Source organism: Aethalodelphis obliquidens, unplaced genomic scaffold (assembly GCF_003676395.1).
Source record: "Aethalodelphis obliquidens isolate GAN/ISIS:26980383/991018 unplaced genomic scaffold, ASM367639v1 scaffold4, whole genome shotgun sequence".
Classification (NCBI taxonomy): Eukaryota; Metazoa; Chordata; class Mammalia; order Artiodactyla; family Delphinidae; genus Aethalodelphis; species Aethalodelphis obliquidens.
In genome coordinates this window covers 71,105,226-71,124,098 of record NW_020837948.1, presented here as the reverse complement: position 1 = coordinate 71,124,098, position 18,873 = coordinate 71,105,226, and the positions used below count along the sequence as shown (strand labels likewise).

Sequence of the window (18,873 nt, the reverse complement as noted above, 5' to 3'; positions counted from 1 at the left end):
TGGCTATAGGGGATTTTCTATGTGTGTAAGATTAACCTTAAGATGATAATTTATACGAGGTCTTCTTTATTCTGTATCTTTCCTTGAAAATTTTCTATTTTGGCCTGACTGGTGCTGCATCATGGTCCAGATGTGAAATTAAGCCAACCTTAAACTTTGCTGATACTAGAGAGCATTTGAATAAAAATAAACTAAATTTTAGGATTTTCCAATCACAAAACCATTGTCTGCAGCAAAGCCTTGTTATATATTATGTGTATATATATTCATTGTATTTACCTATAGGCCGTTTTTACTCTTTTTCAGGAAAAAAGGAACTCAAGCATCATTTGTCATTTCTGACAGCAATGCTGAGTGGCCTAACGAAAACTGCCATGGTTGTCTTGTTGAAGGGGTCCTTCATTTGCCTCCCACGCTATGTGGTATCCTTCCTACAGCTATCCACCTCCCTCCACAACCCCTGAACCTGGCTGCCAAGTGCACGCAGATCAAAATAGACAGGAGGTGAGCATATATGTTGATCTAGGCAGAGGACCTCGCAGATGTGAAATGTGGAAAAGAATAAAATAAAATAGATTTGGGGAAGATGTGTCAGCATTGTTTAATTTCCTGCTTCTATCACCACGATCTGGATTGATTTGGGAGGGACTCAAACTCTCCAAGTCTCAGTTCTTCATGAATAAAATAGGGACATTATCAACTTCCTCGTAAAATGGTGCTTTCTTGGGAAGATTAAAGTCAATATACATGAAAGTCAATATACATCCTTCTCTCTTTTATTGTCTATAAATATATACACATATATCTGTTTGTGTATGTGTGCCCACAATTCAACTAAGTGCTAGTTTAGCCCAGAAACTTGTAGTCTAGTTGGGAATAAAGCGTGTATTGTAGAGTGATCCAAATGACAGTGAAATCTCACGGTAAAAGAGCTGCATGATTAGATGCCCTAATCATGATTAGATTGTAAAAGCTGCATGATTAGATGCCCTATGATGGAACTGAAAAAAGAGAACTCACGTATTCCGTCTGAACCCTCACTGCATGCCAGTATATACATTAGTCATAATATTCAAGACAGCCCTGAAACTTAGGCTTTGCTACTCTAATTACATAGAGGAAGAATGCGAGGCTCAGAGAAGGTAGGCAGCTTGGTCAGGAAAACAAATAGATCCACTCGGACCCCAAGCCTGGTCTCTTTCCTTGAGGTCATGCAATCCTGACTCTGAAACATGGTGGAGTGCATGGTGCTTTGTGCATGTTACCATATCAGAAGGATGAGCTGAATCTTGAAAAAAGGGTAGAATTTGGGCAGGTCAAGAGGAGAGAGGGATACTTCAGGAGAGGGGATGGTGAACCGAGACGTGGAGATGGAAACAGAGAAGGCAGATCTGTGAGACAGCTACAAACCAATTTCTTTAGAGATAAATGATGTGGCTGAGAAGCCAGAGATAAGACCAGAATAGTAGATTGGGGCTAATTTTAGAGGCCTTGAAGGCCAGACACAGGAGTGTCATTCGATAGCTCATAAAACAAATGAGGTTATTGAGGAACCACTGTGCTGCACTGTGGAAGTATCAAGACGTAAAAGAAAGAAAGAAAGAAAGAAACAAAGACCCCAGAAAACAAACCTGGCAACAAAATAGGCTTTGTCTTTCTAGGGCTACAGGTCCACTTGCCCCAGTACATGGAATAATGCTCTGGGGCTGTGGCAGAAGTCTGAGTGACAGTCACAGTGACACAGCAAGGGGGTCGTCATTTGGGTCCCCTATCATGGGCATAGGAATTGTTGAGAAAGGCTTCATAGAGGAGATGAATTTATTCTGGAAGTGATGGGCAATGAAGAAAGGATTCGAACAGTGGAATTATATGATGAAAATATCATTTTCAGAAGATTAATTCAGTAGCATCCAATGGGCACAATACGATGGTTAGAGACTGGAAACTGAGACTCCAATTCATTAAATAAAAGATCAGTTCAGCTCTCCAGCAAGAGGAGAGGTAGTGGCAGTGGAAATGAAAAGGCAGGGAAGCGTGAGTTTTTATACTGAAAATCTTGAGGGACTTGACAATGACTGACTGATGACGGTCAGATGAGAGAGAGGAGGATTCAGTGATGACTCTAAGGTTTTGAGTTTACGTAAATGGGAAAATGGCATTGTCCTGAAGAGGAATATGTGAGTCCTATTCAGGAGAACTGATTCAAGAAGAAAGGTGAGTTCAGGTTAGCCAGGCTGACACTTGAACAGTAGGATATCTAGGCAGTTAGAGATACAGATCTGGAGCAAAAAAAGCTTACATTTTTGCATTTGGTCTAGCATCTATCTGCTTTATGAACCCCAAAGATGAGACGTTTACTTCTGCCAGATACTTAGAATTGATAATGTTATAAATCATAAGAGCAAATACATGATAACAATAAAAACAACAGTAATAATAAAGGCTAATATTTGTTGAGAGCTCATTACATACCAGGCACTGTGTTAAGTGTTTTATATGTATAATTGGCATTATTTCATTTAATTCTCATAATAATCATCAGATGAAGGTATTATTATTATCTCCATTTGAGAGATGAGGAAACTAGGGCACAAAAAGAGAAATCAACTTTCCTATGGTAACACTGTAAGTGAGTGGCAGAGCCTGAGCTCAAACCTAGATAATCTAACTATGGACTGTCCAATACGGCAGCCACCAGTCACACAGGGCTATAGAGACTTAAAAGGGAGCTAGTGTGATTGAAGAACTAAATTTAATTTTTAGTAATTAATATTTAAATTATGAAACTGATAGCTGATTCAGTTATTGGAAATCTGAAACTTGAGTAAATGAATCTACATTTCTTTGTAAATTTTATGAGATCTAAATTTAGATCTAGCAAGATTGATGGAAAGTTAGCATCTAAATCAATATATAAAACACAGACAGGATTTCAAAGGCCCAGAATGAGGAAAGGTTTTAAATATTTCATTAATAATTTTATATATTGCTTACAATAATAATTATTGATTATAATATTTTGAAATTAATTTTATCTGTTTCTTTTTATTTTTTAAATGTGGTACTAGAACATTTTAAAGTACAAGTGTGTTTTGCATAGTATTTCTATTGGCTATTGTAGGTCTAAATACTGAGAAATAAATAAATGAGAGGTCAACTGCATGACAAGACAAATGACATAGTTAAGGGAACACAGGTTATTTCTTTTTCCATTCTGGATGACTATTTTTGACAACATCTGTAGAGAATATAGAAATTGTCTTAATTCAATGGGACGCTGAGCCCTGGATGTGACTGACTGTTAATCTCCCCACTCTTTTATATTGGTCAACTCTTTCACCATTTTCCGGGAAAACAACAACTCTAACTACCTTTTCTTGGTATGTCTTGTATTTGTTTACCTTTCAAAGGTGAATTACTTTGCTCACAGCTGTTTTCTATCTTTCATCTCAAGCTGTATCTTCATGTCAATCTCAATCTAGAACTGATTTATCAAAGAACCAGAGGAGGGCTTCCCTGGTGGCGTAGTGGTTGAGAGTCTGCCTGCCGATGCAGGGGACACGGGTTCGTGCCCCGGTCCGGGAAGATCCCACGTGACGTGGAGCAGCTAGGCCCGTGAGCCATGGCCGCTGAGCCTGCGCGTCTGGAGCCTATGCTCCGCAACGGGAGAGGCCACAACAGTGAGGGGCCCGTGTACCATAAAACAAACAAACAAAAAAAACAAAAACAAAATCCCAGAGGAGACCCCACCAAAAACTGCTCAGAGCTGTTCTAGGAAAATAGTAGCTAGAAAACTAGGAGTTATTCAATAACAAAGTATAGCCTTGTATGCCTGGATTTTTTTTTTTTAATGGGGGATTATAGTCTGATAGTGAAACCTTGGTGTGTTTGAGAACTATTGATAATAATCCAGACATTTGCTCTTCTGAGAGTTATATGTGTAATAGAAGGTAGAAGAATTTAATGTAAAGAATAGTGCAAGGGCTAGGGACTTGTGAATCTTTGGGTATGACAAAAATTAAGGCAATGTCATTTATCAAGAGAAGAAATGTAAAATTCTACCAATTTTCAGGATGCAGTATATCTGAAGCAATATGTCCCCCAAATTGGAATTATCCAGATGTTTTAAATTGGTCAGAGTAAACATTTGATTCATCCCAGAATGACCAAAGTCAGACGTCGGAAATTCACATCTACTTGCTAGCTAAGGGGAGTAGTATTTTTTCCACTCTCTATGCCAGCTCCCTTGACATACTTAGGATCTACCCACAGAATACTTCAGGTCAGTGAATTCGTAGCCAAATGCCATTATAAGAATGTGTGTATTTCCTGGCCTTTATTCAATTAAGCACTGTGTTCTTAACTTACTACTAAATCCTCCTTTGGTTTTTAGGTTTCATAAAAACTTTCATGCAGGTTAGAGAGTGTTCTTGGTGTAGAAAATGTAGCCCATGTCTTCCCACCCCATAGGATAAAATTATAAAATTATACTTCCACAGTTATATGATATCTGTATGAAATAATTTCAACCTCCAAGATATATTCCAATTTTTGAGACTACTGTATATGAAGTCTCAGTGCGAAAGATAAACTGATCTACTTCACTCCTTTTTAATTTTTAATTATTATTTTCAAGTATTGACTATGCACTGTTTATAACAATTCTCTATAAGGAGATCACAAGCAATAAATTCTCTATAAATTTTTACTTACAAGTTATATATGATATATATCATATTAAAAGGATGTATGAAATACTAAAGTGCTATAAACTATAGGTTGTAGCAATGAGGTCCTCATACTATAAGGCACATGAAGAGTAACTTCTCTGGCCAAGAGAAAAGAGGGCTTTGGGAAACAGATAAACAAATCTGTTAGAGAGGACATTAAGGGCATTTGAAACAGCCTCAATAAAACACCCAAGCTCCTGGGAAAGGACTGTATCTAACTACTGATAAAAGTGCTTTCAGAACTACTAAAAGGGAGTACGACAAATACCCCCATCTGGCCAAACAAGACAAATGTGTGCCTACTGAATTTCCAGTAAGAAATGTTTGCTTAAAAGGAAGAGTCTATTTTAACATTGTTTTTCACAAGCAACACAATAGAAAAGGATAGAACACAGTCTCATAGCTAATTCTCACTGTGCAGCTATGAACATACTTCTCTCCAGTGACTGGGTCACAGTATGTTATTTTTTGTTGGTTGCTTCTCTGCTGTCCTCTATAATTCCAAAATTATGTAGTTCTATCCGTAGTCAACACATCCCTAAACATTAGGCCGTTTTTGGTTGATTTCTGGCAATTGTGCCGCTTCAACATTCTCATTTAATATTTATTTCTGAGAAAATAATAGTAGTAGAACAGATCAGTACTGGATCATCTTGTTAATATTTACTTTGTGAAAGCCTTTGTTGGTTACAAAAAGATTCAGGATTCACTATGACAATTTGATTTGAAATTCATGGTCAGTTTAAAAATAAATGCCATTTTACAAAGCCTTACAATCTTACAGTTCAGCCAGCATCTGAGTGACCTCAGCAATAAAATATTTAGGGACAAAGTCTGATGTATTTTGAATGTTTCTGAAAATTATTTATCTTCTATTCAAGATGCATTCAGAGGTCTGCACAATATATTGCAGGGTGAAAGTCAGGTTCTGAATTGGAAACGAATAAACAAAAAAGTGATTGACTCTGACAAAAAATTAAGCTTTGCTAAATTTAAGTCTAACTCCAAATGTAGATGTTCCCCAAAGACCTTCGCTTGGCCCTCTTCAGTTTTCATATCTCCAACGCTGACTCCTTTTCACTCTTTCTTTGATATTTGTTTGCTCTTCTCCATCTACTTGTCCCGACAAATTCTCAAAATCAGTTTATTCATCAATAAGTCATTATTTTTACTCTCAAACCTGATGCTCCTCTTTTTTTTTTTTTTTGTGGTACGCGGGCCTGCCACCACCGTGGCCTCCCGCGTTGTGGAGCACAGGCTCCGGGCGCGCAGGCTCAGCGGCCATGGCTCACGGGCCCAGCCGCTCCGCGGCATGCGGGATCTTCCCGGACCGGGGCACGAACCCGCGCCCCCTACATCGGCAGGCGGACCCCCAACCACTGCACCACCAGGGAAGCCCGATGCTCCTCTTCTTAGTCCCTATTTCTGTTAACTGTACAATTCTTTTTGCCAGAAATTCAGGAATAGTTGTGATGTCCAGGTATCACCACGGAAACGGCATCCTCTTTTTCTTTCTCACAAAAATTTTCAAGTCTTGCTGATCCTTCCTCCATGTCTCCCTCCTATCAATTCATTACTACATGTACCACTTCATGTTAGGCCCTAATTATATGCTCTCTTTAAAAGAGACAACCTTACTTTTCCTCATAAATTTTTATACAGTCATTGTAGAAAATGTAAAATATACAAAAAGAATAACATAAATTAATACTTTGATCTATCATCTTGTATGGAGTATTATTATTACCTCTAGAGTAGATTATTGCTATAACCCTTCCCACTGGTCTCCTTACTCTATCTTCTGCTGCTCCAAACTATGTCTTCACTGGTGACATTTGATTCTTCATTAAGCAGAGGCTAAGATTATAGAATTCCCCTGCTCAAAATCTTCAATAGCTCACCTTAGCTTAGAAAAAATTCCTTAGCTTGGTTTTCATGACCCTAAAAATACAGTCTCACTCATTCCAATATTATTTCCCATGATTGCTTCTCAAGTTCATTAAGTTTTGGCCACACTTATTTTTTTCCCTATAAATGTTCACTTACCTTCCCATAACCATACCTTTGCCAGATTGTCAACTCCACAAAACTAAGTGCAAACTTCAAGACCAAATGTCATTTTGCCCATGAAGCACGCTATGGCATCCCTAGTTGGAAGTAAACTCTGCCTTCTCAGAGCTGCCAAAGGGTTTTGCTTCTGCTTTTCCTAGGGGTACACAGTACAAAATGTAGAGACAGATGACTGGGACTTGAGTACAAATTCTACCATTTAAGTAACTCTCTGGCTGTGAGCAAGACCCTTGAACCCTCAGTTTTCTTATCAGTTGATGTGAGAACCAAAGGTGATGATATATGGAAATCTACTTTGTAAACTACAAAGTGCTATATATTGGGAGTTCATTCTCTGCCAGGTGTTCCCTTTTAGGCACTGCCTTTAAAGAGAATGGTTCATCCTCTTTCATGACTTAATTTGTAAGACCTTCCCTGAACAGGTGGTGGTGTTTGGCCCTATGTGTCCCTAGAGGATCATTAAAGTCTTTATGTGGTTATAATTCAATTTTTTAATTTAATTTTTTGCCAGAGCAGGTAGACTGCGATCTTTTTGAAGGCTGGAAATTTGTCTTACCTAGCTGTACAATCATAGTGGAAAGCTCTGAACTCAATTCCTGTTCAGTAAATGTTCATTGAATGAGTGAATACATGAGTGAACGAATAAGTAAATAAATGAATTTGCTGATATCTGGATCTTGTGAATCAGTTATTTATGTTTAGTACTTGTGTTCTCTCATTAGACTATAAGCTCCATGAGTAGAGGTTCCTTGGGTGATCCATCTTTGCATCCATATAGTTCCATATGCATGATACAGAACAAATACTTACAGAAAGTTGAATAGAAAAGTGTAGCTCAGCTGGATCATGAGTTGAAATGCTCCTTCATATAGAACTTTCCTGTGTGACAGTTTTTTTTTTCCTGGTGTGCATGCAATCCTAATATCTGTTTAACTCTGCAAATGAGGCTAATTATATTTACTATCAACATTGGAGTTCCTTCTCAAATCAAATATAAGAATGTCTATAAACACAGATACATCTTTTGATGGTACAGTAATACAAACTTCAGTGGGGGGAGATCTTACTTAGGTTACGTTCTAACATCAGCCCTTGGGGCGAAAATTAGTCTAGTCAATATCATGGAGAATGGAGAATCCATTCCACATCTCCATATCATGGAGAATCCCTTAAATCACCCAAATGTAAGTCAAGATGTTCATGCTACGGCAGGCCCAGGGGAACTGAGATGGGGAGAGAGCAAAAGACTCCCATCTCCTACCTCACACTAACTAGTGGGCATAGATTCATTCAATGTGGTAGCAGGTGGAGAAAATGGAATTGCCTCTTTAAATTGGTATTTCTCTCTCCTTTATCGCTCCTGCTTGGCTTAGCATGTATATTTGAATTTGCATTATTGTTAGGACAGTGCACTTCTACTGAATTGCTCTTTTACAGTATCTCCTTAGTCACAGCACAGGAAATGTTTTTCAATAGCCTGTAAAGACAAATGGACCTTTATAAACATCATTAGGTCCTGAGTAACTTAACCCCAATCATCCCTGTAATACCTTACTTCCAAGTCTGACATGGAGAGCCTAGTGTGATATGTTAAAAATTGCTAGTGATGTAAAGGCTAACTTTCATGTTCTAACTCTGTTTTGAGGTGATTCTGAACCTACAATGAAGTCAGAGACAATGGCAACCCCAGGGCTGGAATGTTCTGGTTTCACAGAGTTTATCATGCTGGATTTCTGACATGTATCAGCCTTAGGATTCAAATGATTTTTCCTCTGGAGGGAAGAAAACTATACTCACAAAAAGAAATATCAAGGAGAAGCAAACTCTCTTACAAGTCAAAATGTCCAAGAATTCCTTTGCTAGCAGAGTATGAATTCTACCAACAAACTACAGAAAGGGAAAATTTGATTGTGTTACTCTTGGTGTTACAGCCACTGGTTTCCTAAAGTAGGAGAGAGAGAGAGAGGAAAGAAAATAGAAACTCAAAGGGAACAGCAAGCTGCTGGTATTCTTGATGTTCTTGTTATTACATGAGGAATTACCATGGTAACGCCGGTACCACTTGACTCATCTTACATCAGATACCAGTATACACTGTTCAGAAATAACAGCACAGACGAGAGCACATATTTTCCATCAAGGTGGCAGGGACCAAAGGACAACTGCAAATTTAGGAAAACTGTATGCCTATCACAAGGGCAAGTTGAAGAATTTTGACTGCTCAACAGACTTGGAGACTTCTGTAGCTATATGTATATATATTTTTCTAACTTTTGCCTGGATTAAAAATCAATAACTAAATGCCACTAATCCCTCATGTATTATGATAAACTGAAGGCTACCTGTTTTGTGAGATGGTTTACTGTGAATTCTTGTACAATCATCAGCTCAGATTTCAAGAAATCTTAGAGGAATTTTAAATGTCTTTATCATGCAAATTAGGCAAATTCATTGTTTTCTGACTCAGCCATTGCTCAGGAAAAAAACACCACAAAGGTAGAATTTTGTATTTTTTATACTTGGGATAATCATAAAGCTTCGGAACTGGGTATCTACCACCCAAAGGGTTTTGGTATAATTTACTAGTCTGGCAAAAAAAGGAAATATCACTATAGCAACGAAAACAACCCAACAAACACACACAAAGCCATTCTGGGTGGATTATACAGAAACCAATGATGCAGAAATCATTTAAGAGGTTCTAATAACAGATCACATTAATGGGCAGTATTAGTAAAGACAGAGTGGAAGTGTCTGACACAAGAATTTAATAGTAGGTAAAAGAGAACCTGGTGACAAGGGAGCAAGTTGAAATAAAGGGAGGTGATGACAGTGACTCCCATATTTCTAGTTTGGGTAACTGGGGAGTAATCCATTAGACCTTCTAATCAAGGAATGGAAGAGAAACAAATCTTAAGAGTAAGACAATGAGTTCAATGTTGGCCATGAGAACACTCATAATAATTTAAGGCAGTGAGAATGATACAAGTAAATGGGAAGAGCGGTCAGGGCTTGAGATACAAGTTTGGAAGTTGCTAGATTGAATGCAATATGTTTCCCCAAGAGGTACATGTTTATTTACTGTCTCTGATGACTTTCTTATTCCCAGTTAGAATAATACATTTCATAAGAATTAACTGAATGCCTATTATGTTCCAGGCCCTGTACAAAGCACTGGACGCACTGTGGTTTAAAACACAGACTTAGACCCTATTCCCATGATCCCATAATTGACTATGGAAGTAGGCTCTGAGGCCAATTAAATACATAAATATGGGATTGCAACTGTGAGAACTGCTAAAAAGAAGATAACGGTGCAATAGGAGTATATAAATAGGTACTTAACAGATTCTGAGTGTTTAGGGAATGTTTCCCTGGGGATGATGCGGCCTGAAGGATGAGTAACACCATGAGCTACTGAAAACCACATGAATGAAGCCTTGACCATCTTTTGAAATTTAGAACACATTCCATCTTGTCTGGGAAGCTGATTAGCTTTCCCTTGGACACTTGAAACTTCCTTCTCAACAAACTTCTTCTTTCCAGGGTATCATCACTGGCAAAACTATCTTCTTTGCTGAAGCATCCCTCCTCTTGGGGCTGTAGAAAACATGGCATTAGGGATCAAGTCCAAAGCCATCAATCTTAGTTTAAAGTTGACTGCCCATCCCTTTTTTTTTTTTTTTTTTTTTTGTCTTTGCTTCTTTCAGACCTTCTACATCAATATATAATCTGCTTGATAGCAAGGTGCTATGCTAAGCCTGGAATGCTTGTCAGAATTCACAATTTCATGTATGCAGTTAACAAAGTAAAATGAAGGTGATAATAAAAGCTTTCTCTTTGTAGCATGAGTTTATCTATGTAATAATCTTGTTTAATGCAAGAGAAAAATCCAAAGGAAAGAAAAACAAACCAAAACAACAAAAAAGGAAAATTACTGAAAGAAGTTTCAAAGGATGGGTAATTTGATGTCTTTTTTTTTTAACATCTTTATTGGAATATAATTGCTTTACAATGGTGTGTTAGTTTCTGCTTTATAACAAAGTGAATCAGCTATACGTGTACATATATCCCCATATCCCCTCCTGCATCTCCCTCCCACCCTCCCTATCCCAGCCCTCTAGGTGGTCACAAAGCACTGAGCTGATCTCCCTGTGCTATGCGGCTGCTTCCCACTAGCTATCTATTTTACGTTTGGTAGTGTATATATGTCCATGCTACTCTCTCACTTCATCCCAGCTTACCTTGCCCGCTCCCCGTGTCCTGTGACTAACACATGAAGGTCACTGCGATTGTGTAGAATCTCCTGTACTTCATGGCAGTAAACATTCTAAGTATTCTAAATAGTCTCATTTCACTCCGTTTGGCAAAGGAGAGGCTGTATGGTTAGGTGATGGGTGGACGCTGAACTGGTGCAGAGGGACAAAGGTGAATATTTATGACTGGTTTTATTAATCTCTAGCAGTTGGCAATAGATAGGAAAATAGACCGTTTTTTTCTAACTTCAGTTGGAAAATATTACCTACTGTTTATTTCAGTGTTTTAAAATCCTCAGTGATAAATAAGACACAAAGGATATGTTTTAAAACTGCATTTCCAATGAAAGAATTACATTAAAAAATCATTTGATGTTTCTCTCCAAAAAAGAAATTAAGAATTATTTTGTTCATTTACTTTTTTTTTTTTTTTTTCTGTGGTACGCAGGCCTCTCACTGCTGTGGCCTCTCCGGCTGCGGAGCACAGGCTCCGGACGCGCAGGCTCAGCGGCCATGGCTCACGGGCCCAGCCGCTCCGCGGCATGTGGGATCTTCCCGGACCGGGACACGAACCCGTGTCCCCTGCATCGGCAGGCGGACTCTCAACCACTGCGCCACCAGGGAAGCCCCCTGCTCATTTACTTTTAAGACCAATCTCCGTCACTTTGTTTTTGCCACTCTCCGCCCTCCCTTGTTATAGCCCAGACACCTTATCCTTTTAGTTTCTTTAACATTAATATCAGGGCCTCCCTCATACAGTTCTCTGCAGAACATGTTACTCATCTTCAGGCCTCCTCATCCCCAGGGAAACGTTTTCCAAATGCTCAGACTATGTTAGGTATGTATTTATATACTTTTATTGGGCCCTTGTCTCCTTTTTAGCCATTCTCACAATTGTAATCACATACTTATGTATTTTGTAATTGTAATGAAATTGTTCCTGCCAGGATTTTACTCTCCTTGCTTCAAACAGGATACGGCTCCAGTCTTTTCCATTTCAGTTTATGCTGCGAGATATTGCCAAATTATTCTTCCTAAAACAGCTGTTTCCATCATGCCACTACTAAATGGCAGGAAAGACAGTATATAAATAACTGAGGTTTATATGATAATGCTGTGATAAACATATAAGAAAAGAAACAACAGCTAGCTAAAGGAGAAACTTCCTTTTGGAACTAGGGAATCAGGAGAGGATTAATGAAAACTATCTGCAGGATGAGTTGGGGTTCATCACAAAAGCGGGGAGAGGAGAACTACAGGCTAAAAATAGGTATAGTCAGTAGCTCTTTACACCTACAATACAGAGTATAAGTGGGTGATGAGGGGGCATTTACAAGGGTAGAGGGTTTGGAGGAAGTAGACCAGGAACATTTGGAATCGAGCCTTTTTTGTATGCAATGAAAAGCTACTGGCGTAAGCATGGAAGCATCATGATGAAATTTTAGAGAATGACAATCAGAAAGAGGATGATAGGAGAATAAAGAGAAAATTATGAGGCTAGGAGTCTTTCAGGCAAAAGAGGATGAGGGCTTGAGCTAGGATGGCATGCTGGGGATGGCAACGAAAGGAAGGAGAAAGAATGCACCTGATGCCAGGTAGCGATGGGGTGGGTAGTCTGAGGGAGAGGAAGCAGTTAGGATGACTTTTTGGTAAGCGCCATGGATCACGGAGGAAATGGAAGATGGTGAGAGACCCTGAGTAATTTTAATTTCAAATATGTTGAGTCTGAGTTCTCTGGAGAACCCTTAGCTAGCAGATAGTTGTAACACTGCTTTGGATTTGAGGAGAGAATGAGGGGCTGGTAATACACATTCTAGTTCAAATTGTTACCACCAATAATTTCTATCCAGATGAAAGGAGGCTTAGAAGAAATCTTGATGATAATTAGAAGTTTTAGTTAGTGGAAAGAAGGACCTCTTATCAGAGGAAGTACTTCCTTTTCCCCCAGAATTTTCCCCTTACGAAATCTTCTCTTTGCTGCTAGGATGAGCTGAGCTGGTTATAATGAAAACCAACATTTGGCTCACACATTCCCAAAACATGTGCCCATGCACATAGGCATGGGGACAGGTGACAAGAGTCCAGCAGAGCTTCACTATACCAGGCCAGTGGGATGGTCACTCGATATTCATTATCTTCTGTGTAATTTTACCTAGTATTTTTCACTTCACTTTGAAAAGCAGATCAATGTTTAGCACCTAGCCTGGAGCGACAAGAATGTATTAGAGCATTTATTCAGCTTTCTGTAATGAAATCTTCGTAGTAGCTCTGCTGAAATAATAACAGGCCCTGACAATGCAATAAAGCTGTTTGAATCACTGAATATTTTAGACCATTTAAAAAGTGTGGCAGTTGTCTATTTTTAACCAGGCTAAGAGAGCATTATCTAGTAGTTACCACGAGAAAAATGAAAGTGTTTTCATGAATAAATATCAAAAAAAAATCAATTATCTGGATACAAATACAGGCCTTCAAAGAGCTTCAAAGTACTCCCCAATCCAATTTGTTTATACAAGACTTTCCCAATCTCAGCACTGTTGGGATTTTGGGATTTGGGGTCGAATATTTCTTTTTATTTTTAAGATTTTTTTTTTTAGGTGAAGTATAGTTGATATACAATGTTGTGTTAGTTTCAGGTGTACAGCAAGGTGATTCAGTTATACATACGTATATTTTTTTTCACATTTTTTCCCTTATAAGTTATTACAAAATATTGAGTAGAGTTCCCTGTGCTATACGGTAGGTCTTTCTTGGTTATCTATTTTATATACAGTAGTGTGTGTGTGTTAATCCCAAATTCCTAATTTATCCCTCCCTCTCTTTCCCCTTTGGTAACTGTAAGTTTGTTTTCTATGTCTGTGAGTCTATTTCTGTTTTGCAAATAAGCTCAATTGTATCATTTTTTTTTAAGAATAATTCTTTGCTGTAGGGGCTGCCCTGTGTATACGAGAATGTTTAACAGCATCCTGTTCATCTACCTACTTGATACCATTAGTCACCCCCCAACTTGTGACAATCAAAAATGTCCCTATACATTTCCAAATGTTCCCTGGGGGTAAAACTGCCCCAGTTGAAAACTACTGGCTACATTGACAATAAATTTAATATCCACTTTTCAAAAAGGGCTGTAGAACAGCAAATGTTGGCTTCGGCCCTGTCTGAATGATTCTAGACTCCAGGTTAAAGAGGTTATATTTGATAAAGATTGACTGTTCACAGCGTGGAATGATTTTCCTTTGGTACAGGAAGTGGGAAGTATTCATCTATACTCTGCAGTGCCTCACTTGTGCAAGTTCAGACTCATTGACTGAACATATTTTTATGAACAGGAGGTCACCAATTACTGAGGAATCATAGTCCAATTCCTATCTCCTTCCACAGTCATTACTAGCAAAGCATTTCTATGAACACAATTTGCTATGCGCTAAACTGTGTCACTCCAAAATTCATATGTTGAAGCCTAACTCCCAGTACTTCAGAATGTGACTATATCTGGAGACAGAGTCTTTAAAGGGGTGATGAATGAGCCCCTTATCCAATCTGATTAGTGTTTTCATCAGAAGAAGACATTTGGACTCACAGAGACACCAGGGGTGCAGGCACAGAGGGAAGACCATGTGAGGACACAGTGAGAAGCCAGTCATCTGCAGGCCAAGGAGAGAGGCCTCAGGAGAAACCAAACCTGACAACACTTTGATCTTGGACTTCTAGCCTCCGGAACTATGAGAAAATAAATCTCTGTTATTTAAGCCATTCAGCCTGTAGTATTTTGTTATGGTAGACCTAGCAAACAAATATGAATAAAAATTTACTAAGAATAATAATACTAATGAACTAAAAGTAATAATTTGAGTAAACGAAATCTTGATGATTGGTTAGAAATCTAAGCGTACAATTTTGTAATCTTTCCTCAAGGAAAAAACAGGCTGATTAAGGTATACTCAGATTCCTGGTGTTCATTCCTATTTTCTGGCTCTCTTGCACTGTGCTTTTTTCTGATCCCAGAGATTACAGAGACAATGAGCATACCTATAGGATTTAGGAGAGCAGGCTGGAGGGGATGAGAGAAGGTGGGAAGCAAGAGGGACCTCAGAGCAGGGCACAGGACAGAGCCCCACCAGCCAGAGACACGGGGCAGAGCCGCTGAGATGTGTGAGCCCCCAGAGGTGCTGGGAAGAGATGCAGACCTGCTAGGTTGCTAGATGCTAGGTTGTTAGAAGTATTGCCCAGGAGCACAGGTGCTTTCTGTACCTTAGGGTGCTGGTGAGTCCTGACCCGCCTCTTTCGCTGCTCCCAAGTTTTGTTTTCTATTTTGCTAAAAAAATGTTTTTCTGAGTTTTACATTATTGCAGGACAAACAAAACTAGAACTTACAGTTCGCAATTTTTGTAACTTATTTTATAAACTTTTGCGTTTCTATCACATTTCTGACAGTTGCAATACCTTTTTCCTCTAGGAACTTTCCTCTGTCCCCTCTCACGGTGACTATTTCTTCTCCTTTTTACTATATGGTTATATTTGATGAAGCAAAAAAAAAAAAAAAAAAAAAAATGCTTTGCTGACCTGATAAAAACAAAAGCCATGATCCCAACCACTTAAGCCAGGGATCTGAAGTCAATCAGTGCTGCATGCAGATTCTATAGGGAAATGAGGAAGGGAACTCAGCTGACCCAGGAGAAGAGCAGAGGCAAAAGCCTTGCAAAAGACTCCATATGGTGGCGCCCAGAGAAGTGATATATATACCTATGCCAAGATGGGTAACATCACTTTCTCATCATTTATTAAACAAGCATTTGTCTGATCTGTGCCTGCCTCTATTCTGGGCACCAAGGATGTAACAATGAGCAAGACGTCATCCACACACTCAAAAACTCTGCAGCCTGATTGGGTGAGGACGGAGTAGAAGAACCAGATTAAATCTGGTTACTTTTTTCTCTATGGATTAAAACTGAGACTTCAAAGTATTATAACATTTAAAGGAAGTTATTTTTCTTGCAAGAGTAAATACAGAGTCCTAGAGTTTGTGGAGGAAAATTTTTTAAAATCATGAATATAGAAAATTATTAGGATCACAGATGATAGGACTGTCATTCTCTTCAACACTGAGATTAATTAAGAGTTAGGACTGTTAGCTGCTTTGTTAATCTCTTCATTGCTGCTTTTGAAACAAGAATTCAGAACTATCAAATGACCATGTGGTCACGCTTCCAATACTGCTAATTTTCAATATGGAAAATTATTTCCCCTGTGTTCTAAGACAACATGCTGTTCTTTCAAGAAGTCATTACTTTATAAGGATATATTGGGATTCAAACTGAGCTATATTTTGTTTTATTTTTATTTATTTATTTTTGGTTGCATTGGGTCTTCGTTGCTGTGCACAGGCTTTCTCTAGTTGCAGTGAGCGGGGGCTACACTTCATTGCGGTGCGTGGGCTTCTCATTGCAGTGGCCTCTTTTTGTTGCAGAGCACAGGCTCTAGGCGCGTGGGCTTCAGTAGTTGTGGCACGTGGGCTCAGTAGTTGTGGCTCGTGGGCTCTAGAGCACAGGCTCAGTAGCTGTGGCACACGGACTTCGCTGCTCCAAGGCATGTGGGACCTTCCTGGACCAGGGTTCGAACCCGTGTCCCCTGCATTGCAGGCGGATTCTTAACCACTGCGCCACCAGGGAAGTCGGAGCTATATTTTGCATATTTGATTAGATTTCCTACTTTATTCTCTCCATTTAGTGAAAAGCCAGATCTCTTTTACCACCTCAATATTACTCTTCATTGACTAGGTTAAAACATCAACATACAGCTCCTCTTCTTTACATGTTTTCCTTGCTTCCTCCCTCCTTCCTTCCCTCCCTCTTACTAATTATCAAAACAATATCCTTTCTGCCAAAGAGCACAACTGTAACTACATGAAAATAAACTTAAACACACTGTTTTAGACAAATCTTAGATGAGTCCCAGCAAGCATCGTGGAACTTCACCATTTAATTTGGGGTCAAGTTCAGTGCATCTAGGACAAAGACCTACCACAGTTCCAGATGTATTGTTTTCTCAGCAGATAAAAAGAAGTTCAAATAAAGGAAATTTACAACTTTAGAAGATGATTTACAGAATAAAAAGACATTGTCTACGATTTGTATCTTCCTTCATCCGTTCATCCACCCCCTTCAACCATCGTCATTACAAATTTGTTCCCATAGTTATACTTCTATGGGATATAAGCTCTAGATATAATGATTTAATGACTACACATCTTTTAAACAAAAGGCCATTTACTTGCTATATATAAGCAATGTATTGTACTAAAGGACAAGCTGGACCTGATATTTTTACAAATTTGAGGTCTATACTACAAAATACTGGTTATTGCCAAATGCCTTGCAAGAATATTTGCTTGCAAAATACACTGTGATGCCTGATGTAAAAACTGATTGGAGGTAAGTCTGAAATTGCCTGAGTATAATACAGTATGCTAAGAGTCCACACTACATGCATATATTCATCAGGTTACATAAACACATGATTCCACTGACTTACACAGAAAGTTGATTACTTTTAAGTGGAGAAAATATAAGGTAATGTGAATAGGGACATAGCATTGACACATTTGAAGAGCCTACTTCTGTAAATTTAAAATAAAAAAGGGAGGAATCGAACCCTCTTTAACTGGTTTCAAGCCAATGCCATAACCACTATGTCTTGCTCAATGAATGAAATATTAGTAAAAATTACCTAACTTTGTCAAAGTTAAATTATAGGCAATAATCCTATCTATCTGTATGGCATATCCATTTCAATTAGGCTTTCAAGATGCAACATCTTCTATTACGGAAGAATTTTACATTTTCATGACCATACATTAACAATTTGGCAACTTGTGTGCCTTGGTGGTGTCGCACCCCTGCTTATAGAAGGGATTTGGGTGACTGATGAACACTGAGCTGTGTAGGGGGTCTCAGGACACCTTCTCCTAAATGTACTTGGACACATTGCTAGTTGCTGCCAGCCTGTTATAAATTCAAATGGTGTTATAGGTCGACAGGAAGAGCTGTGGTACTTGGAGAAGAGAATCGAATATTTCCACTCACAAAAATTTTAAAAAGTTCATTCCCATCATACCAATTTTTTTTTTTTTTACAGTTGAAAAACTAATCAACTTGGGTCATTTGTTAAGACGTGGATGGATCCAGAGACTGTCATACAGAGTGAAGTAAGTCAGAAAGAGAAAAACAAATATCGTATATTAACACATATATGTGGAACCTAGAAAAATGGTACAGATGACCCGGTTTGCAGGGCAGAAACTGAGATGGTACAGATGAACCGGTTTGCAGGGCAGATGTAGAGAAAAACCATATGGACACCAAGGGGGGAAAGCAGCAGGGGTGGTGGTGGTGGTGGTGGTGGTGTGATGAATTGGGTGATTGGGATTGACATGTATACACTGATGTGGACAAAATTCTAAAATTGATGACTAATAAGAACCTGCTGTAAAAAAACAACAACAAAAAGATTAAGACCAAAATGCTTTCCAAAGTGGTCGCACCATGGCATTACTATTATTTTTGCTTCATAAACAGTATTACTGTAAGTTTAGTAAAATATTTTAAAATACTACAGTTCCTCTGCATATATTTTATTATAAGTTAATATAACCTTGATGACTGATGGATAGTTCTCAGGGAGGTATAACCAAAGTTGCCCTATAATTGGGCATGACATTATGCCACAGTAAATTAGTAAAGATCTGATGGTGTCATTCTTATATCTTTGGGTCATACTTCTTCCTGAAATCTCCCTCTAAAAAAATGTAATTAATTTTT

The 18,873-nt window shown here is 38.6% G+C and overlaps 1 protein-coding gene and 1 long non-coding RNA gene across 4 annotated transcripts in view; one reads left to right on the top strand and one right to left on the bottom strand.

The window, feature by feature from the left end:
• The window catches only part of LOC113617514 (uncharacterized), a 36,358-nt gene extending 35,843 nt beyond the window's left edge, over positions 1 to 515 (top strand). The window contains exon 4 of the long non-coding RNA XR_003431678.1: positions 307 to 515. This is a non-coding gene — a long non-coding RNA (uncharacterized LOC113617514). The remainder of the gene's footprint in view (positions 1 to 306) is intronic.
• PDE4D (phosphodiesterase 4D) overlaps positions 1 to 18,873 on the bottom strand; it is a 1,268,462-nt gene that overhangs the window by 392,802 nt on the left and 856,787 nt on the right. The gene's annotated exons all lie outside the window — the stretch shown is intronic.